This window comes from Schistocerca nitens, chromosome 5 (assembly GCF_023898315.1).
Source record: "Schistocerca nitens isolate TAMUIC-IGC-003100 chromosome 5, iqSchNite1.1, whole genome shotgun sequence".
Taxonomy (NCBI): Eukaryota; Metazoa; Arthropoda; class Insecta; order Orthoptera; family Acrididae; genus Schistocerca; species Schistocerca nitens.
This window is the reverse complement of record NC_064618.1, coordinates 46,930,122-46,951,617: the sequence shown is the minus strand read 5'-3', so window position 1 is coordinate 46,951,617 and position 21,496 is coordinate 46,930,122. Positions and strand designations below refer to the sequence as shown.

General features: G+C 43.1%; 1 protein-coding gene across 1 annotated transcript in view; it reads left to right on the top strand.

Annotated features, from left to right (window-relative positions):
- The first annotated feature begins 1,575 nt into the window (after positions 1-1,575).
- Positions 1,576-21,496, top strand: part of LOC126260227 (ribosome biogenesis protein SLX9 homolog) — a 97,916-nt gene continuing 77,995 nt past the window's right edge. Inside the window, exon 1 of the mRNA XM_049957530.1 lies at positions 1,576-1,730. The gene's annotated coding sequence lies outside the window, so the exon portion shown is untranslated. The remainder of the gene's footprint in view (positions 1,731-21,496) is intronic.

Sequence of the window (21,496 nt, the reverse complement as noted above, 5' to 3'; positions counted from 1 at the left end):
CCAAGATCATTTGACAAAATTTGTTATCCTCCGCGCACTAGCTTCTAAAAGGAGTGATTGAGTAGCAAATCATCTTTTGGACATTTTTACCACCTTCGGTTCCCCAAGTATCCTTCATTCTGATAATGGTAGAGAGTTTTGTAACCAAGTCATTCACAGTTTATGTGGGTTGCGCAGTGATATAAAGATAGTCCACAGGAAGCTGAGGCACCGTCAGTCTCAGGGATCAGTCGAAAGAGCAAATCAAGATATCGAAAATACGTTATCAACTTGGATGGAAACAAATGAAACTTCAAAATGGTCCGAAGGGCCGAGGTTTGTGCATGCAAAGAAAAATAGGGCTTACCATGAAAGGATCAGATGTTCATCATATGAAGCCATGTTTGGGGTTCCAATGAAAGTAGGCATTGCAACCTCAGTTGTTCCACGTGATTTAATAAAAGAATATAAACACTGAAGAAGACTTGGAAACAGTGTCAAACACAACTGCCACTGACTCACAGGAAATTGAAAATGACGAGCTATGAATTGCTGCCAGTGAATCAAGTACTGGAACAGAGGTAAAAAGTACAGCTGCAGCAGGTGAGGAAGCACCAGAGACACAGAATTTGATGACAGTTAAGAACTAGACACCGGCAACAGCTGATGGTTGTGACGAGACGCTGCCAACTTCCAACGGTGTTAATAAAGTGAAGAGGATCCGAGAAGCTGCCAAAGAAGGTCTTCAATTGCAGGCAAAGAAAATGAAAGCAACCTCATGTAACAAAATGCCAAAAGTTTCATTTGGACAGAATGTGAGAATTAAAGCATCAGATGTAGACAGGGCAAAAATTATTGCAAAATATATAATAGCTGTAGTGATAAATATTCAGGGTGATGAATTTTATCAACTTGGTACAAAATCTGGTAAACTGAAGTCATTGTAAACTAGGAACCAATTTACATTGTGCAAGGAAAATTTTATCAACGGCGAAGAAGTAGCAAGAGAAGAAATTAGTCTATAGGAAGTGGTTGCCAAACAATCTTTTGTTGAAGTACAAGGGTTCTAAAAGTGCAAATGCTTAAAAAAGTGTTCAATTTAAAAAATGTTTGTGTAAATTGTTTTCCATATTATGTAATTCGAAATGCCACAATAGTCAGCCTTGTTGTAACAAAAATTAACGTTACAAGTTAACATTTTGTACAACATTTTTCACTAATATGGAATATTGCTCATTAGAATCACATTGGAACGCAAAAAAGTTAAAAATAGATAAATTTACAATAAATATAAACTATTTCAATAAATTGCTAAGCTGATTTAGCTTAATAAATCCGGTTTTACCAGTTGGTGTGGGTACATCCTAAGATTTAGGAACGTCTCTAGGTAAAAGTTCGACATCTATGCATAAAATAAGAAATTTCGGACTTTCACCACAACGTGATGGTAAGTTTTAGGTTTCACCAGTTAATTCTATGATTTACCAATCATCTTACTTTAGCAGTAACATATATACAAATAAAGTCAGATGTTAATAAGGGCACGGCACCTCGGTGCGCAAGGCAATGTTTGATCAAGTCACAGATTTTGCAATTCTCGCACGTTTGCGATGGCCTTAGGGATCGATATCCTCAGGTTGTTTAGTGTTTACTAACTTCAGGGTTCAGGTGTAGGATAAACAAGTATACACAACGTTGCCTTCAAGCGCATCTGAAGATATCTTGATAGCATCGTATTTGTAACTGAGAAGGTGGGTACTTGCGTTTTTGATAACCCACTGGATCATATGCGTTTCAGTGTAGATTATAATCTGGAGTTTGCATTTCTATATGATAGAATATCAGTTATTGAATAATAATAGAGCTTCTGTAGGTATTTTCGTAGAAATCTATAAGAAGCCTTTTTATTTGCAATGCATTTCATGTTTTACAACTTCTTGAACAATTTTATTCCCATATTATGTGCACCTTTCTGACGTATGAACTGCCTGAGTTAACATAAAAGCTTCTTTTTAATCTTGTGTTGTGAATGTGTATGCGTGAACAGTCTTCGTCATACTGTCAGCCCTCGTCACAATTTTTGGTTAGAATGTGATATATGATAACTATCTCCCGTCGAAATCTTGCTCTGCCAACAGAACAATGTGTAGCAGCATTTGCTGTCGGAGTTGGATTGCTTCGTGGTAATCTACATAAGTGATGGTTTAGCAAATATATGTGAAGCCGAAATAAATTTATGTGGTAATAGATTTATCCGTAGCGTAGTCCGATGTCTACGTTCGCGACATATTTAACGCACATTTCATTATAAAAACTCCAAGGTAAATTCAGAAAAATTGTTTTACATAACATAAAATATTTAACGAATATGGCCTATACTAACTACGAAAAATGCAAGAGATGGTCCCTGTGTAATACTGACTCTGAATGGTTGAAAGGAACATTTAAAGGACTTGACATTTGGCAAAGCTTGTAAATGATGTCGTGCTTGAGACTTCAATTTTGTTAGGAGAATGTTAGAGATGCAAGATAGGAAGAAGGGCAGCATCTGCAGTACATTTTTAATCTGTTTATTGCAGGTTGATTTCACTGCTCTTTAGCTAACTTCAGTGCAGTCATGACGACTCACTGTAAATGTCATTGTTTCTTATCTGTAATGTCTATGGGAGTACTATGTGTGATTTTATTTATTATGAGCCATCATGTCTTGGATACAATTGCACTGAAAATAGCAACGCAGTAGCTAAAATCAATCTACAGTAAACAGATTAAAAATTTACAACCAGTGCTACCCTTCCTCCTCTCTTGGATCTCATGAACCATTTCAGTGGCTGTTGGGGACATACTTCCTACTAAATGTTTTTCTGTACAGCATTTAAAGGAATACTGTACGTGTAAACTAAATTGACACACTGGCGCAGTGGCTGGTGGGAGCAACTTCAGAGGCATTTCCCATTTACAGCCGCTCCCATCAGCCAGCGCACCGAGTGTTAGATTTGTTTGTGCATTTAATATGTGTTAACACTTCTGTACGCCCCTGGCTTTAGTGGCAGTCCACTGCACCAACTGTAGCTTCTGTTTGTAGTGAAATATATCCTTCAGGACTGTGGGAAGTATATATCCCACCAAACAATGGTGTTTTAATGATTATTGAGAAATATTGTTGCCACCAAAATAGTATCTGGAAGGGGCTCGAGAAGTATACTTTCCACACAATTAATCTGTCATTTGTGGTCCTTGGGAAGTATACTTACACCAACTTAGGGGTATCCCAAAGCTTTTGGGAATACTTCTTCCCACCTCTGTCTATGCCTGACTTCTTGTGCTAGTACACTGCACCAGGTGTATGAAAACTGCTACAACAATCAGTTTTTGTTTGTCAAGGGATCACTATTATTGTTGGAACACACTGCTTCACTTCTGCAATATACCTGTATCAGCTCGTTATTGTGTGATAAAGTTTCAAGGATTGTTTTCACATTGTGGTAGGTAAACTTGAATATCGGTAACAAGTATTTTTTAAATAAAGTAAAAAGGAAAAACAAAATAAAAACAGAAAACACTGTTCATTATTTTTTTATGTGTAATGGCAGCACACAACAGTACACAAAGGGGAAGTGGGAAATCCATTTATCACCACAGTTTTAATACCGCACAAAGGTGCTGTGGTGATATGTGTACCAGAATAGTTTTTGGTCCTAAATCACAAAAATGGCAGCACACAACAGTACACAAAGGGGAAGTGGGAAATCCATGTACCACCACAGTTTTAATACCTCACAAAGGTACTGTGGTGATATGTGTACCAGCATAGTTTATGGTCCTAAATCACAAAAATTAAATTATCAAAAAATAAATATAGGCCTAGTCAATTGATCACAATTGTAATAAGATAAAAAAAATTTGCTCTGCTGCTACAAGAAATGTGTCCGCAAAACGGTTAATAAGGTTGTGTAACTAGTTGTTCCTGATGGAAACAAACGTGAAGGGTATTAGAATTTATCGTGTTGATTCCTTTAGATTAGTCCTAAAAAGTGCATGCTATTTACTGTTTTTTTGTGTATATTGCTTTTGAAACAGTGTAAATGCCCTTTTAATTTACTCAGTGGATAGATTTCTGGGGTCGACAGAAGCGTCCGATCCCACGCGTCGGCTTTGACCTGTGACGTAAGGGTGTTGTCGTGTGTGACGTCATGACGGCGCGGAGTTTGGTATGAGTGTGGCTGTCTCCAGTTCTGTTTTATCTTATTTTATTTACTTTTCTGATCTGTTCGTTCTATCTCGTGAGATTTTTTTTTATTTAAAAACACTTATTACTTATTTTAATTATCTGTTTCCTCCAATTTCTGTTTTAGTTTATTATATTTATCTTTCTGATCTGTTCGTTCTATCCCGTGAGATTTTTTTTAAAAAAGACAAAAAACACTAATCAGCTACTGAAGCATCTTTATCTTCTATGGGTTGCAGGGCTTACGACCCCTGGGGAGGTGGGTGGGTATTCATGCATGGCTTAAATATAAACAAATTTAGACGCCTTGCGTAGCTACAGCGTGTAAGTGAAGACAGCCATGCATGAATACCCACCCACCTCCCCAGGGGTCGTAACCCGTGCAACCCATAGAAGATAAAGATGCTTCAGTAGCTGATTAGTGTTTTTTGTCTTTCTAAAAAAAAAAAAAAAATCTCACGGGCTAGAACGAACAGATCAGAAAAATAAATATAATAAACTAAAACAGAAATTGGAGGAAACAGATAATTAAAATAAGTAATAAGTGTTTTTAAATTAAAAAAAAAAATCTCACGAGATAGAACGAACAGATCAGAAAAGTAAATAAAATAAGATAAAACAGAACTGGAGACAGCCACACTTAAACCAAACTCCGCACCGCCATGACGTCACACACGACAACACCCTTACGTCACGGGTCAAAGCCGACGCGTGGGATCGGACGCTTCTGTCGACCCCTGTCTTCACTTACACGTTGTAGCTACGCAAGGTGTCTAATTTTGTTTACATTTAGTTTGTCCCCCCTACCCAAAACACCCCATTTCCCACGCTTGTCCCGTTAGTGTCATTAGGCTTCTTGTGGAAAGTGTGTGTGTTTGTTTTTGTTTCCGCCATATTTGTGACGTCATGGGTCAAAGCAGACGGGCGGGATCGGACGCTTCCGTATTTCCGATTTCTGACTTTCTAAACCTTGCTGGGAATTAATTTGGTTTAATTTTGATAATGAACTTTATCAACTTATTGTTCATTACTTTATCCAGCATATTGTTAAAACTGGAGGATTTGTAGTTGGTTGATAGATAATCCTTATATCTTTCTCACTAGCTTTGAAAGTAGTTTTTACTTGGATATTTTGAACACTCACAGAAAAGACACCTGATTATAGTGCACACCATTTAAATTTCAATTTATTTTATTTGATGAATCAGCTTCAGCACTACATTACACCATCTTCAGACCCCCTGACTGATGTATAACAAGAATCCCAACTATGGTCCAGCCAAAATAAGTGCCAGCATTCAGTGGCTGGTATCCGTAGATTCCTTCATAACACGGGGATCCCTTCAATCATCACTGTGTTAAGAAGAAATCTATAGATACGATCACTGAATGCTGACCCTTATTTTGGCTGGACCATAGTTGGGATTCTTGTTATACATCAGTCAGGGGGTCTGAAATGACATAATATAGCGCTGAAATTGGTTGCTCAAATAAACTAGCAACTGCAAATTCAGATAGCTGAAGGTTTTTATTCGACATCTTATACTGAACAGCTGATGCCCCACAACCATCTGTATAAAGATGATCTGACAGAGACTTAAGTATGTTGTTTTGTGTGACATCGTTGAGGCTTTGAAACTGATTGTGTTTTTAGAGGGCATGCTGGAGGAAGCAGTGACGCATGCTAATGTCAGATTATTTTTATTTATTTATTTATTTTTTTGAGTGATGGTAATGCTGCAATGGAGTTTTCCCTATGTAGTTTTTGGTGATTTTGGAGGTTCTTGGTGGCATGTAAATTGGTTATTTAATTTCAGTAGTTACTGGATAACAATTTCTTTTTTTGGGGAGGGGGACTTTTAGTTTATTTTTGAAATTTATTTGTTGAATTAAATTTTGTGTTTGTCATTCATTTTTAGGTATAATCTAACCATTAAATTCAACATTTGTTTGTTGTTGGCAGTGATAGTGCAGGATATGGGTGCCACCACAAAGTTTTAAAGTTGTACGGTGTAATTTCCCAGAGTGTTCGGTGTCACCAGTGTGGTGCGTCGATGCAATTAACAAGAGGTCCTGTTTATTGAACAGAGAACTTTATGTGTGAGGGTATCGTCATGATAATGTTTGGAGGTCCGTTAGTAGATTTCTTGGTTAAAGCAATCTAGGCTAGCCTCGCAGGATATTGTATTGTTAACTAGCCATTGGTGTTATTGTTATTCTATTGCATGCATGATAAAAGTGTGACTGATAGGTGTGTCCTGGATTGGTATTCTTTTTGTCGTGGGGTACATACTTAGGTTTTTTTGGTAGAGGTGTATTTAGAGGGCTGGGAGTATTTGGAGAAATTGATTAATTGCAGTTTGAGAAGATTAAGCACGAGAGGGGTGACCATCCTATGGAAACGTGTGGAGGCTGTTGTCTCCAGGGGTGGGTGTTCTTATGTGGTTTTCGGGTGGGTTAATAGAGAAGTGTATTGCAGAGGGGTCAGCTATAGTTGGATTGTTTTTCTTCATGTAGGGATTTGGTTAGTAGGGGGTTTTCATCATTTAACAGTAAATCATATTGTAGAGTTTAAAGACTATTCAATGAGGGACACATTAAAGATCTGGTGTATGTACCGCCTCTACCGTGTGGTGTAGCAGAGCTCCAGGAGAGAGTACGGGAAGCGACTGCCAAAATCAACGTTGCCATGCTGGGACGGGTATGGCAAGAATTCGATTACCGTACTGACATATATGCCGGGTCACTCATAGTTTGCATATGGAATGTTTGTAAAAAATACTTTCAGAGTTTCTCTTCAAAATGCAGTATGTATGACATCCGTACAATGTTTAGTTCTTGTGCAATAAATAATTGAAAGTGTTCCCAGACTTTATGTAGAACCTGTAAGTGCTGAATTTTCTATCAGCTGACCAATTTTCTCTCATTGGTGAGCCGGCCGAAGTGGCCGAGCGGTTCTAGGCGCTACAGTCTGGAACCGCGCGACCGCTACGGTCGCGGATTCGAATCCTGCCTCGGGCATGGATGTGTGTGATGTCCTTAGGTTAGTTAGCTTTAAGTAGTTCTAAGTTATAGGGGCCTGATGACCTCAGATGTTAAGTCCCATAGTGCTCAGAGCCATTTGAACCATTTTGATCTCATTGGTGATGAATTAGTTTATGCTATCGTGATGAAAATTCCTGCACTTTGAGCATGCTGTTCTTTAATAGTTCTGAAAGTTGTTGTTGTTGTGGTCTTCAGTCCTGAGACTGGTTTGATGCAGCTCTGCATGCTACTCTATCCTGTGCAAGCTTTTTCATCTCCCAGTACCTACTGCAACCTACATCCTTCTGAATCTGTTTAGTGTGTTCATCTCTTGGCCTCCCTCTATGATTTTTACCCTCCACACTGCCCTCCAATACTAAATTGGTGATCCCTTGATGCCTCAGAACATGTCCTACCAACCTATCCCTTCTTCTAGTCAAGTTGTGCCACATACTTCTCTTCTCTCCAATACTATTCAATACCTCCTCATTAGTTATATGATCTACCCATCTAATCTCCAGCATTCTTCTGTAGCACCACATTTCGAAAGCTTCTATTCTCTTCTTGTCCAAACTAGTTATCGTCCATGTTTCACTTCCATACATGGCTACACTCCATACAAATACTTTCAGCTGAGAGTGGCCTTCCTTCCTTTCCGGGCTGCATACCTTCCCTTTCCGCATCCTTCCCCATCCCCCATCTTCGCCCCCCCCCCTCACCTCTGGCTCTTTCTTTCCCTTTCTCCCCCTCTGGGGTTATGGTTTGTGCCTACGTCCGGAGACGGACGCTTGTAAATATACTACATTCTTCGCCTTCCTTGCTTGTAAGTCTTCATCCTTCCTTTGCCCTTCTCTTTTCTTTACCTCTTCTCTCTACCCTTTTCTCCGCTGCGGCGTTTGAGACCTCTTCTTTCCTTTCCCTTTCTCTTTCTTCCTCCCTGTGCGTGTCTGAAGGCCGACCCACGCACTTCCATGCGTAGCCGGTGACGGGGTAACCCGTAATTCCCCGCCCCGGGTAGACAGGTAGGACACGTACGTACCCCCTGGTAACGGCCAGGCCCAGGGAGGGGTGATTACCCGAGCTGATACCTTCTGAAAGTGCCGATTGGTCCCTCCGTCCGTTTGTCGGGAGGTGTGACCTGAGGTGTGAACAATCACCTAAGGCGGGAGTGCCCTCAGAGAGGGCCCCCACAAGGGAGGAGCGCACCATCGGAGACACCGGTAATCATGGGGGATTCTTCCGCAATGGTTTCCTCACCTTCCACAATGTCTGCTCACAAACGTAAGTTCACTGAGTCTCAGCCACAGTCAGTTCTTCCATCGTTGCCACAGTTCCTTGTTGTTTCTCGGTCTGACGAAGGTCACGACTTCTCCACGGTCAACCCTTTCATTATTCAGAAAGGTGTCGACACAATTGCAGGTCCAGTAAAGTCTTGTTCCAGATTACGGAATGGCACCCTGTTGTTAGAAACAGTCAGTGCCCACCAGGCCCAAAAATTGCTGCGTACCTCACTACTACACACTTTCCCTGTCCGGGTGGAACCGCACCGTACCTTAAATTCCTCGCATGGAGTCGTTTATACATGCTCCCTCGATGGACTGTCTGACGAAGAAATTCAGCACTACCTGTCTGACCAGGGCGTAACGGCTGTTCATAGGGTTATGAAAAGGGTTGACACGAACATCATTCCAACCCGCACTGTCTTCTTGACATTTGACAAAGTTCAACTCCCATCGAAAATCAAAGCAGGCTATGAGATAATTTCCGTTCGCCCTTATGTCCCAAACCCTATGCGTTGCTATCGGTGTCAGCGGTTCAATCACACCAGCCAGTCCTGTTCCAATCTGGCCAAATGTGTTACGTGTGGCAAGGATGCCCATGAGGGTGCTTGTCCACCTCCATCCCCTCGCTGCATCAACTGTATGGGTGACCACGCTGCTTCCTCTCGAGATTGTCCCGTTTTTAAGGACGAAAAGCTCATCCAGGAAATTAGAGTAAAGGAAAAGGTGTCGACCTTTGCTGCTCGACAATTATTCGCCAGTCGACAGCCCACCGTGCCTCAGAAAGGAAAATACAGCGCTGTCCTTGCTTCTCATCGGCCAACAAAGGAGGCGGCCACGCAGACATGCGACCTCACCTTTAGTGCCACGGTCGTCAGTTCGGCCAGCGCAAAGATCGCACGTTCAACCTCACCACTTTCGCCTGCCCACTCTCTGGCTCACCCTTCGTCGAGTTCTGCTAAATCTCGAGCCCAAAAGTCAGACACCAAGACTTCGAAAAAAGAGCATACTCGTGACGAGTTTTTACGTACGGCAACTTCCCAACCATTGGTTCCTCCTTCCTCTAAACATCATACTTCCAAGAAGGCTACAAAGAAACCCAGTTCCTCTCCTTCTCCGCCAAGGCGTGTCCCATCTATAGCACCACCTGGCGGAAATCGCCCTCGGCCATCTTCTGTGTCGCCGAGGCGCACTGCTGGCGGCCGATCAACCGGCCGGTCGCTTGTGGCAGGAGCTGCTCCGGACCAACCTATGGATCAGGATCTTCTGCCTTCGGCTGAATGCCATTCCATGCTGTCGGTCACACGCTCAGAGCAGTCGTTGAGTTGACAGCGACCTTGGTCACATTCCTCCATTTTCTGTTCACCCTATGTCCATTATCCACTGGAATATCCGCGGTATTCGAGCCAATCGGGATGAATTGTCGATCCTCTTACAATCCCACTCGCCGGTCATCTTCTGTCTTCAGGAAACAAAGCTGCGTCCCCAAGACCACTTTGTTCTCCCTCATTTTCAGTCCGTCCGATATGATCTCCCCTCTGTTGAAGGCACTCCAGCACATGGAGGACTCATGATTCTTCTCCATGAAACTCTCCATTATCACCCAATCCATTTAAACACCTCCTTCCAAGCTGTCGCCGTCCGTCTTTCCCTTTCCGGATACACATTCTCTCTTTGTACTGTATACATTCCATCGTCCACACCAATGGCACGAGCTGATCTCCTTCATCTTCTTGGTCAGCTTCCACCCCCATATTTGCTGGTTGGGGACTTCAATGCCCACCACCCGCTTTGGGGATCTCCACATCCTTGTCCACGTGGCTCACTATTGCTAGACGTCTTCCACCAAGCAGATCTAGTTTGCCTCAACACTGGGGTCCCTACATTTTTGTCTGCCTCCACGACAAATTTATCTCATTTGGACCTTGCGGTCGGTACTGTTCCGCTAGCTCGGTGCTTCGAATGGTTCGCCCTTGATGATACACACTCGAGTGACCACTTTCCATGTGTCCTTAGACTGCAGTCTCAACTGCCCTACATGCGCCCGCGACGCTGGAAGTTTGCCCAAGCCGATTGGACACTTTTTTCGTCTCTAGCGACATTCGATGACCGTCACTTTCCCGGCGTCGACGATGAGGTCACACATATTACCGACGTTATTCTTACAGCTGCGGAACATTCAATACCACGCACCTCCAAATTGCCCCGGCGCCCCCCAGTTCCTTGGTGGAACGAGGCATGCCGTGATGCACTACGTGAGCGGCGACGTGCTCTCCGCGTTTTCCACCACCATCCTACTTTGGCCAACTGTATCCGCTATAAGCAGCTCCGAGCGCGATGCCGTCGTGTCATCCCCGATAGCAAGAAGGCAAGCTGGAAATTCTTTATTAGCTCATTTAACACCTTCACTCCCTCCTCGGAAGTTTGGAGTCGGCTTCGACGGTTCTCAGGCGCGCCTAGTTTCTCCCCGGTCTCTGGGCTCACTGTCGCGCATGACACATTAGTGGACCCCGTCGCAAAATCTAACTCGTTGGGTCAGCACTTTGCTGAGATTTCGAGCTCTTCAAATTACCCGCCAGCGTTTCTCCCGAAGGAACGTGCAGCGGAAGTGCGACCTCTTGCTTTCTCCTCTCAAAATCGCGAAAGCTACAATATTGTTTTCTCCATGCGGGAACTCCAACATGCACTCTCTTCTTCTCGCTCCTCCGCCCCAGGACCGGATGGTATCCACGTCCAAATGTTGCTACATTTATCAACCCATAGTCTGTGTTACCTCCTTCGCCTTTATAATCGAATTTGGACCGACAGTACTTTTCCCAGACGATGGCGGGAAGCTATCGTTGTTCCTGTTCCGAAACCTGGAAAGGACAAACATCTCCCCTCTAGCTATCGCCCCATTTCTCTCACGAGTAGTGTCTGTAAGGTTTTGGAGCGTATGGTGAATTACCGTTTAGCGTGGTGGCTGGAATCCCGCAGTCTTTTAACACCTGCCCAATGCGGATTCCGAAAGCATCATTCTGCAGTTGTCCATCTTGTTGCTCTCTCCACTTATATCATGAACAATTTTCTCCGGAAACGCCAAACAGTAGCAATATTTTTTGATCTGGAGAGAGCATACGATACCTGTTGGAGGACAGGCATCCTCCGCACACTGTTCTCTTGGGGCTTTCGAGGTCGGCTGCCCCTTTTTCTTCGCGAATTTATGGCAGAGCGCACATTTAGGGTGCGGGTGAACACTACTCTCTCCCGTACTTTCTCCCAAGAAAACGGGGTACCCCAGGGCTCCGTGCTGAGTGTTGTACTGTTTGCCATTGCCATCAATCCAATTATGGATTGTCTCCTTCCTGATGTCTCGGGCTCCCTCTTTGTGGACGATTTTGCGATCTACTACAGCTCTCAACGGACCAGCCTTCTTGAACGACGTCTTCAAGGATGTCTCGATCGCCTCCACTCTTGGGGCATCGACACCGGCTTCCGTTTTTCTCCCAGTAAGACCGTTTGCGTTAATTTTTGGCGATGTAAGGAGTTTCTTCCGCCCTCCTTACATCTAGGTCCTGTCAACCTTCCGTTTTCCAACGTCGCTAAATTCTTGGGTCTTATGTTTGACAGAAAACTGTGCTGGTCCTCCCACGTTTCCTATCTTTCGGCTCGCTGTCTGCGATCCCTTAACACCCTCCGTGTCCTGAATGGTACCTCCTGGGGAGCGGACCGAGTGGTCCTTCTCCGCCTCTATCGCGCCTTAGTGCGCTCGAAATTGGACTATGGAAGCATAGTCTACTCCTCTGCTCGGCCGTCTATTCTTCGGCGTCTCGACTCTATCCACCACCGTGGATTACGTTTAGTGTCTGGAGCTTTTTACACCAGCCCTGTGGAAAGCCTTTATGCTGAGACTGCTGAACCTCCACTGTACAATCGGCGAGCAGTTCTTCTGAGTCGTTATGCTAGCCATCTGTCTTCCATGCCTGCTAATCCAGCCCATGACCTTTTTTTCGACGCCTCCTTTGATGTACGGTATGCAGGCCGCCCCTCCTCCCTACTACCACCGGGAGTCCGCTTCCGTCAACTGCTCCATTCTCTTTCCTTCCGCTTTCCTAAAACCTTCTTGACAACTTGGGGTACAGCACCACCTTGGCTCCGTCCCCGGATCTGCCTGCTCCGTGACCTTTGTCGATTTCCCAAGGATGGTACCCCTTCACTTGTTTATCGTCGGGCATTTGCTGCTCTATGTGCACAAATGACAGACGCCACATTTATTTACACCGACGGCTCGAAAACATCGTTAGGTGTAGGGAGTGCCTATATTGTTGGCGACACCCCAAATCACTTTCGGCTTCCTGACCAGTGTTCGGTTTATACTGCGGAGCTTTACGCTGTTCTCCAGGCCGTCCACTACATCCGCCGCCATCAGCGGATACAGTACGTTATCTGCTCAGATTCTCTCAGCTCTCTCCTCAGTCTCCGTGCTCTTTATCCTGTGCACCCTCTGGTCCACCGGATTCAGGACTGTCTGCGCTTGCTCCACCTGGGGGGCCTCTCGGTGGCGTTCCTCTGGCTCCCAGGACATGTTGGTATCTGTGGAAATGAGGTGGCCGATATTGCAGCCAAGGCTGCAGTCTCACTTCCTCGGCCAGCTATTCAGTCGCTTCCCTTTGCCGATCTACGGAGCGTTCTATGTCGTCGTGTTGTTCATTTATGGGACACGCATTGGTCGACACTTACCCATAATAAATTGCGGGACGTGAAAGCTCTTCCTTGTGCTTGGACCTCTTCCTCCCGAACGCGTCGTCGGGAGGAGGTAATTTTAACTAGACTCCGGATAGGGCACTGTCTTTTTAGCCATCGACATCTTTTAAGCGGCGATCCTCCCCCACTATGTCCCCACTGCTCTCAGCTGTGGACGGTAAGACACCTTTTAATTGAGTGCCCCTATTTTAATCCGTTACGCCCCCGTCTACAGCTATCGCCTGATATATCGTCGATTTTAGCAGATGACACGCGCTCTGCCGACCGCGTTCTCAAGTTTATTAGTGCCAGTGAAATGACGTCAGTCATTTGAAGCTTTTTTTGGGGACAACCAACCCCTTTCTGTAGTGGATTTTTAAGCCTTCCTTCTGCTTTTAGTTTCTCCAATTTTATGACTTTCGTTCTCATTGCTGCTGGTTTTAAATTTCGGTTTTTTACTGTTTCCTAAGTCACGGACCGGGCGCTAATGACCATAGAAGTTTTGCGACCCCCCCCCCCCCCCCCCCCAAAAAAAAAAAAATACTTTCAGAAACGACTTCCAGACACTTAAATCTATACTTGATGTTAACAAATTTCTCTTCTTCAGAAACGCTTTCGTTGCCATTGCCAGTCTACATTTGATATCCTCTCTACTTCGACCATCATCAAATCTTAAATTTTCAAGCTTCATGGTCATTGAATTCTGTATAACTTTTATAGACAACATGAATTTATGTGTACTGTGGAACTTCGATTATATGCCCTCCAGTTTTATGTTTTTCGTCATTCTATGCCATCAATTCATAGCCCCTGTGAAAAGCACATAAGATCAATGCTAAAAATTCCTTGATTTTCCATTTCTTCCTAGTAAGGTTGCCTCGATTCTAAGTTCCTACCTGATGTCCTGCTTGACTTCATAATGTTTTCTTCCTATTTACCTTTGGTATGACACAAAAGACAGATGGTTTGTACCACGGATGGCGGTGGAGTTAAGGGAATATTTTAGTCAGTTGCGGTGAGGTCAGATGTGAGAAAGGAAATGCTGATGTAATTCATGATCAGTGTTGCCACCACAACTTCCAACATTTAGCTTAACTGTGAATGCAGTGGTAATGAGAAAACAAGACAGTCGACATGAAGTGTTCTGGACCGAATCAATATATGACAAAGAGGTTCAGCCACCACCTTTTCTTATGCCACTTATAACTTGGTCTCAACTTTTTGCATGTATTTCCGATGTGCTGTATTCAGCTACAGTATCAATTGTCAACCTTTTAAATTCAAACACTGAATGTGGAAGAATATGCTTGATCATAATAGAGGAAACATCACCCATTTCTGGCTAGTGAAATCTTATTGGCTGGTGAGCTGTTGTTGGATGGTGACTTGTTAAGTCACCCAATAGCCAGCGCAGCCACCACACCACACTAACACATGTAAAATGAGCTTGCCTACTGGACATGTGAAGAGGGATAGTGGCCCTTCAACAATGGGAGTGCAGTTAGGGGTGAAAGCATTTTGTAAAGTGCTGCAAATATACTTCTTGTGCAGATGATGTGCTATCACAAAGATGTCACATGGAAATAGAACAAGGGTTTTGCAGTGGCAAATTTTTAAAGACTTTTGTGTTCAAATTTGACACGATACAGTTGCACCATGCACACCACACACTGTAGAGCGTAAAGACTGGTACCAGTGATAGAGGGCATGTTGCAAAACTGTAGCACCTGAGCTTTCTTTCACATTTACATTTTAGGCAGTGTACAGAATTTCACTGAGCCAACTTCTAACAAGCTTGTAATGTCAGCTGGGGAAGTAAACTCATTTTTTTGTGTCTCTGTTTCTCTAATCAAGCCTAAAATAGAAATTTAATGCTGGTGAGCTTATGAAGTGCGGCTCATAAGAAAAGCATTAAACAGTAACAATGATGGTGCCAAATTTTGTCATTAAGAAGATGTTCACATTTATTTTTATTGTTTAACCCCTTAGCTGCTGTGATGTTTTTGGTTTAATTCAACATAATCGTCAATTTTTGCTTTTTTTCTGGGTGAGCACGAAGGATGATATCTCAAAAAACGCGTGTGCTGAATGTATAGTTTGTGGTCATAGAATGTTGGAAAATAGCTCTATTGCCTTGCACCCAGGTACCAATTTCAGTTTTTTGATGAGTTTTCACTTGCCGTTGCACATCTGTGATTTTTTAAGAACTGACGAAATTCATTACCGCAAATTATAGTATAAACATTGTATCGCACATTTAATTTTCTTCACTTAGACAGATTTTATAGAAAGTATTGCAGAGGATTGCGATTTTTCATCATATACATGCCAATTAATTCTGATTTTGCTCTTATTTTGAGAGGCTTTAGCATTTTCCTCGATTCTGAGTTTTCCTCTATTTTTCCTTTTTTAAAGACTGGGGTGCATGAATACGTAAAATAGGGGTTTCAGTATATCACTTAGTATTTGCTCCATCTCTGATTGGTCCTTGTTATAAGATTTATAGGGTGATTGATTCTATGGATACTGGATGTCAGCTGTGTCCCATAACATAATGACAATGTGGCTTGTGACGACATACATGCACAAAAGGAAAGAGGACAGACACTAACAGTATTTCTTATGTGTCTTTAGTAGTTTTTGGACTATAGGTTGTGGTGACAGTGTAGTTCGAGGTCTGTGTTAGGTTGAATGGTGGCAGTTTGGTGGTCACATGGTATCGGATGCTTCTGTCAATCCAGATTCGCTGTAACAGTAAAGTTGTATGGCCTGATGAAGTTCAATACAGTGGTCTACTTTTTACATTTACTAAGGAAGTAAACATTACAGAATACTGAAGACCTAATAAAACTTACCTTGTTTGAGAACCATTCCATTTTCTCCAGCAATTATGCTAAATTTCCTGATGGGGAATGGGAGGTCTATACAGCAGCTTTTATTGCTGCTGTCTCAGAATGGTTCTCACTGCTCTGGAAGTACAGTTGATATCTTAATGACTTCTGTATCATAGATTGCTACTTACTGTAAAGGAGACACGTTAAGTTGCAGGCACACACAATTAAGACACTTACATAATCCTTTCGGCCACAGCTTTCATCAGCAAAAGACAAACACACACCATTCATACACACATGACCGCCACCTCCAGCATCTTGAACTGGAATGCTGGAGCTGATGGTCAAGTGTGCATGAGGTGTGCTTGCTTGTGTGTATGAATGGTGTGAGTTTCTCTTTTGCTGATTAAGGCTGTGGCTGAAAGCTTTATGTAAGCGTTTTTTAACTGTGCCTGTCTGTAACTTAAAATGTCTCCTTTGTGGTAAGTAGCAGTCTGTCTTTCCCTACATTGTTGATGTTCCACTGTTTGACTTATGTATCAGTCAGACTTGAAAATAGTGTTAAGGGAAGGAAAGTAGATGTATATGAGATGAGATAAATAATGTTGTGAGAAGAATAAGACAGCCCACAGAATGACTGAAGGCAATAAAAGGCCCCTGGAGATGAAAACATTTTCTCACAATTATTGAGATACTTGGTATAACACAGTATAGCAGCACTTGGGGAAAATGTGTTTTTAACCATCAGCTGTTTATTATGAACCTACATATGTACCAGCTTCAGTTATAGACCATCATCACAGGATATAACGTGAAAACAGATAAAGTGAGAGCATATTTCATATTACATCAGTGTTACCAAAGTAGAAGTCTATAGTCAATAGTAGAGTGCAGCATTTCAAATGATTACACAATATCATAGTTACTGTGTAACTATTGTAAATGCTGTGCTTTACCATTGACTTTCATTGTCATGATGTTACATGAGTCCGCAAGGAACATGAAATGTGCTTTCACCTGATCTATGATGATGGTCTGTGACTGTTTATAATAAACAGCTGATGATTAATAATGCATTTTCCCAAGTACTTAACAGCTGTAGGTTGTCACTTAACCAAAATTTTAAATTACATGACAGAACTGTTCCATCGGGTGTGCAAGATTTATGAGACAGTCAAAACAATTTAAGAAGAATATAATTGGTTGCATAATGCTGACATGAATTATTCACAGAAGACTTCAGAGAAGATCAGATTGATTTCTGAAGAAACATACGAACGTGTGAGGGAGTACTGATCCTACGATTTCCTTCAGAGAGCAGTTCTAAGATCTGAAAGACATTAGAGGGAAGCACTGGTTGAGAAGGTAGTGAGACAGCATTGTAACCTATCTGCACTGTTCTTCAGTCTGTACATTGAACAGCACTAAAAGAAACCAAGAACATATTTGGAAAGGGAATTGAAAGTTCAAGGAAAAGAAAATCGTTGTGGTTTACTGACTACACTATAATTCTGTCAGAGAGAAAAAAGGACTAGAAAGAGCTGTTGAATGGAACAGGTAGCCTTTCGAAAATAGTTTTAGGATGAACATGAAAAAAAAAAATAAATAAAATGAGGACATTGGATTTTAGGTGAATTAAATCAGGTGATGCTGAAGGAATTAGATTAGGAAATGAGATGAGTTTTGTTATTTGGGCTACAAAATAAATGACGATGGCCAAAGTAGAGAGGATATGAAATGCATATTACCAATATCATGAAAATCATTTCTGAAAAAGATAAATTTGGCAATTTCAAATTTAAGTTTAGGAAGTCATCCCTGAAATTGACTGTGTAGAGTGCAACCTTGTATGAAAGTGAAAAGTGGATGACAGGCAGGGCAGACAAAAAGATAATAGAAGTTTTTGAAATGTGGTGCTATAAAATAATCCATGACGATTAGATGGGTAGATTGAATATCTAATGGCAAGGTACTGAATCAAATTGAAACGAAAAGAAATTTGTGACACAAATTGACTAAGAGAAGAGATTGGTTGATAGAACATATTCTGAGGCACCAAGGTATCAGCTAAAACTGTAAAGAGGTGAAGGCTTGACTGTAGTAAGCAGGTTCAAATGGATGTAGTTGTTTTGGTTGTACAGAGATGGAAAGGCTTTCACAGGGTAGCCCAGCATTGAGAGTGTCATCAGGCCAGTCTTGGGACTGAAGGATAAAACACCACCATCAGGGGGCTCACCACTCTTTGGTGAGTAGATGCGTGGCTACAAGGGGGGCCCAACCTTTGCTGCACTACTTCCTCTTTCTGTGCCGCAAACCTATTCTTCACTATCTCATACCTCCTCTGACTTTCTGCCAGATGGCTGGCCCTTTTGGTGCAGACTATAACCTGGACTTGGTTCCTGATTTTGGTCTTGATTTCCAGCTTCATTCCCAGAGCTATATTCACCTTCCAGTAACGATTATACAGTCCCCCTTCATTCCCAGAGCTATATTCACCTTCCAGTAACGATTATACAGTCCCCATTATTGCGTTTGACCTGTCATCTATTCCAAATTTTACATAACTGCGTGTTGTGCAGGGAAGTTCACTCGCTGTGGTGTATGCTGTGCCTCGCTGGGCCCTCAGACACAATGGATGTCAATGGCACAGGTATTCATCTGGTGGCAGCAGGTGACCCTGAGGTGTAGACTGCCTCATTGAGTGTTTCATGCCTTCCCAGTCTCAAGATCACATAATCCTCCAGTGGAATTGTGGCGGTTTCTTCCACCACCTGGCTGAGCTATGGCAACTGTTAAGCTTTACACCTGCTTTCTGCATTGCCCTCCAGGAAACCTGGTTCCAAGCAATGCAGACCCCTGCCCTCCGCAGCTATAAGGGATATTACAGGAACCCTAGCGGCTATAATAGTGTGTCAGGTGGAGTTTGTGTCTATGTTCTGAACTCAATATGTAGTGAACCTGTGCCCCTTCAAACCCCTCTTGAAGCTGTGGCTGTCAGGATATGGACAACACAGGAATTAACTATCTGCAATCTTCCTCCAGATGGTGCAGTACCCCTGAACGTATTGGCTGCACTGATTGATCAACTCCCTAAACATTTCCTACCTTTGGGAGATTTTAATGCACATAACCCCTTGTGGGATGGCGCCATGCTTCTGGCCGAGGTAGGGAGGTCGAAAATGTACTGTCAAAACTTGACCTCTGCCTCTTAAATACAGGTGCCCCCACACATTTCAGTGTGGCACATATTCAGCCATTGATCTCTCGGTTTGCAGTCCTGGCCTTCTCCCATCTATCCACTGGGGAGCACATGATGACCTGTGTGGTAGTGACCACTTCCCCGTCTTCCTGTCATTCCCCTGGCATCATGGCCACGCACACCTACCCAGATGGCTATAAAGAAGGCAGACTGGGAAGCCTTCACCTCTGCTGTCACTGCTGAATTTCCCCCACATGGTGCTATCGGTGTTGACGTTGGGCATGTCACTACGATGACTGTTTCTGCGGCGGAAAACATGATCTTTAGGGTGCCCCAGTTAAAAGACAGTCCCTTGGTGGTTACCAGAAGTCGCTAAAGCAATTAAAGAGCGTTGGTGAGCTCTACAGTGGCATAAGTGGCACCCTTCCCTAGAGCACCTAATAGCCTTTAACCGGGTCTGTGACTGCTTTTGCCAACCTATAAAATGATCGAAAGAGCATTGTTGGGAGCAGTATGTGTCGACCATTGCGTGCCATAAATCAGCTTCCCAAGTCTGGATGAAGCTCAGATGTCTTTTTGGGTACCAGACCCCAACAGGTGTCCCTGCAATTAACATCAATGTTGTATTATCTACTGACGCAAATGCGATTGTTGAGCACTTTGCTGAGTACTATGCTCGAGCCTCTGTGCCAGAGAACTAGCCCCCAGCCTTTTGCACCCTCAAACAGCAAATGGAAAGAAAAGTCCTCTTGTTTGCTACATGCCACAGTGAACCCTGTAACGCCCAATTTACAGAGTGAGAGCTCCTCAGCGCCCTTGCAAATTGCCCCGACACAGCTCCTGGGCTGGATCGGATCCACAGTCAGATGATTAAACATCTCTTGTCTGACTATAAGAGATGTCACCTCGTCATCTTCAGCCAGATCTGGTGTGATGGCGTCTTTTCATCACAATGGCGGGAGAGCACCATCATTCTGTTGCTCAAACTCGATCAAAACCCACTTGATGTAGATAGCTACCGGCCCATCAGCCTCACCAACTTTCTTTGTAAGCTGCTGGAACATATGGTGTGTCGGCAGTTTGGTTGGGTTCTGGAGTCATGTGGCCTACTATCTCCATGTCAGGGTGGGTTCCGCCAGGGTTGCTCTACCACTGATGGATAATCTTGTGTCCCTTGAGTCTGCTGTCACAACAGCCTTTTACAGATGTCAACATCTGGTTGCCTTTTTTTTTTACTTGCATAAAGCATACGACATGACCTGACGACATCATATCCTTGCCATATTGTATGAGTGCGGTCTCCAGGGCCTGCTCCTGATTTTTATCCAAAACTTCCTGTCACTGTGTACTTTCCATGTCCAAGTTGGTGCCTTCCATAGTTCCCCACCCCCGTATTCAGGAGAATGGCATTCTGCAGGGCTCCGTATTGTCTCTCTATTTTTGGTGGCTATTAATGGTCTAGCAGCAGCTGTAGGGCCGTCGGTCTCACCTTCTCTGTATGCGATTGACTTCAGCATTTTGTACTGCTCCTCCAGTACTGGTGTTGCTGAGTGGCACCTACAGAGAGCCATTGACAAGGTGCAGTCATGGGTTCTAGCCCACGGCTTCCAGTTTTCAGACGCAAAATCATGTGTCATGCATTTCTGTCTGTGTCGCACCATTCATCCAGAACCAGAACTTTACCTTAATGATGATCTATTCACTGTAGTGGAGACATATCGATTCTTAGGACTCGTTTTCGATGACCGATTGACTTGACTATCTCACCTTCCTCAGCTTAAGCAGTGCTGGCAGGACTTCAATGCTCTCCGCTGCCTGAGCAACACCAACTGGGGTGCAGATCGCTCTACATTGCTGTAGCTCTACAGAGCCCTTGTTCAATCCCACCTTGACTATGGGAGTCTGGTTTATGGTTTGGCGGTGCAAAAGACAAAACCAGAAGGTTTAAGGTTTACGGAGACTGTGGATCAGCTTATTACTCAGATAAAAATGGTCAACAAATGTGCCTTTCTTTGTGATAGTGCATTTCAAATATTTAAACAGGAGCAAGAAATGGAAAAAATTTCAAGATCTCACTGAAAAATATATTGGCGTGTAAATTATAATGCCTAGTCTAAGCACATTTTGCGACAACACTGATTTAATTATGTACTACTGTGACTTTCCTAATGATTATTGTTAGTTATGTAGTGATATATGCTTGAAAATTTGGTGCTTTGAAATATTAGAG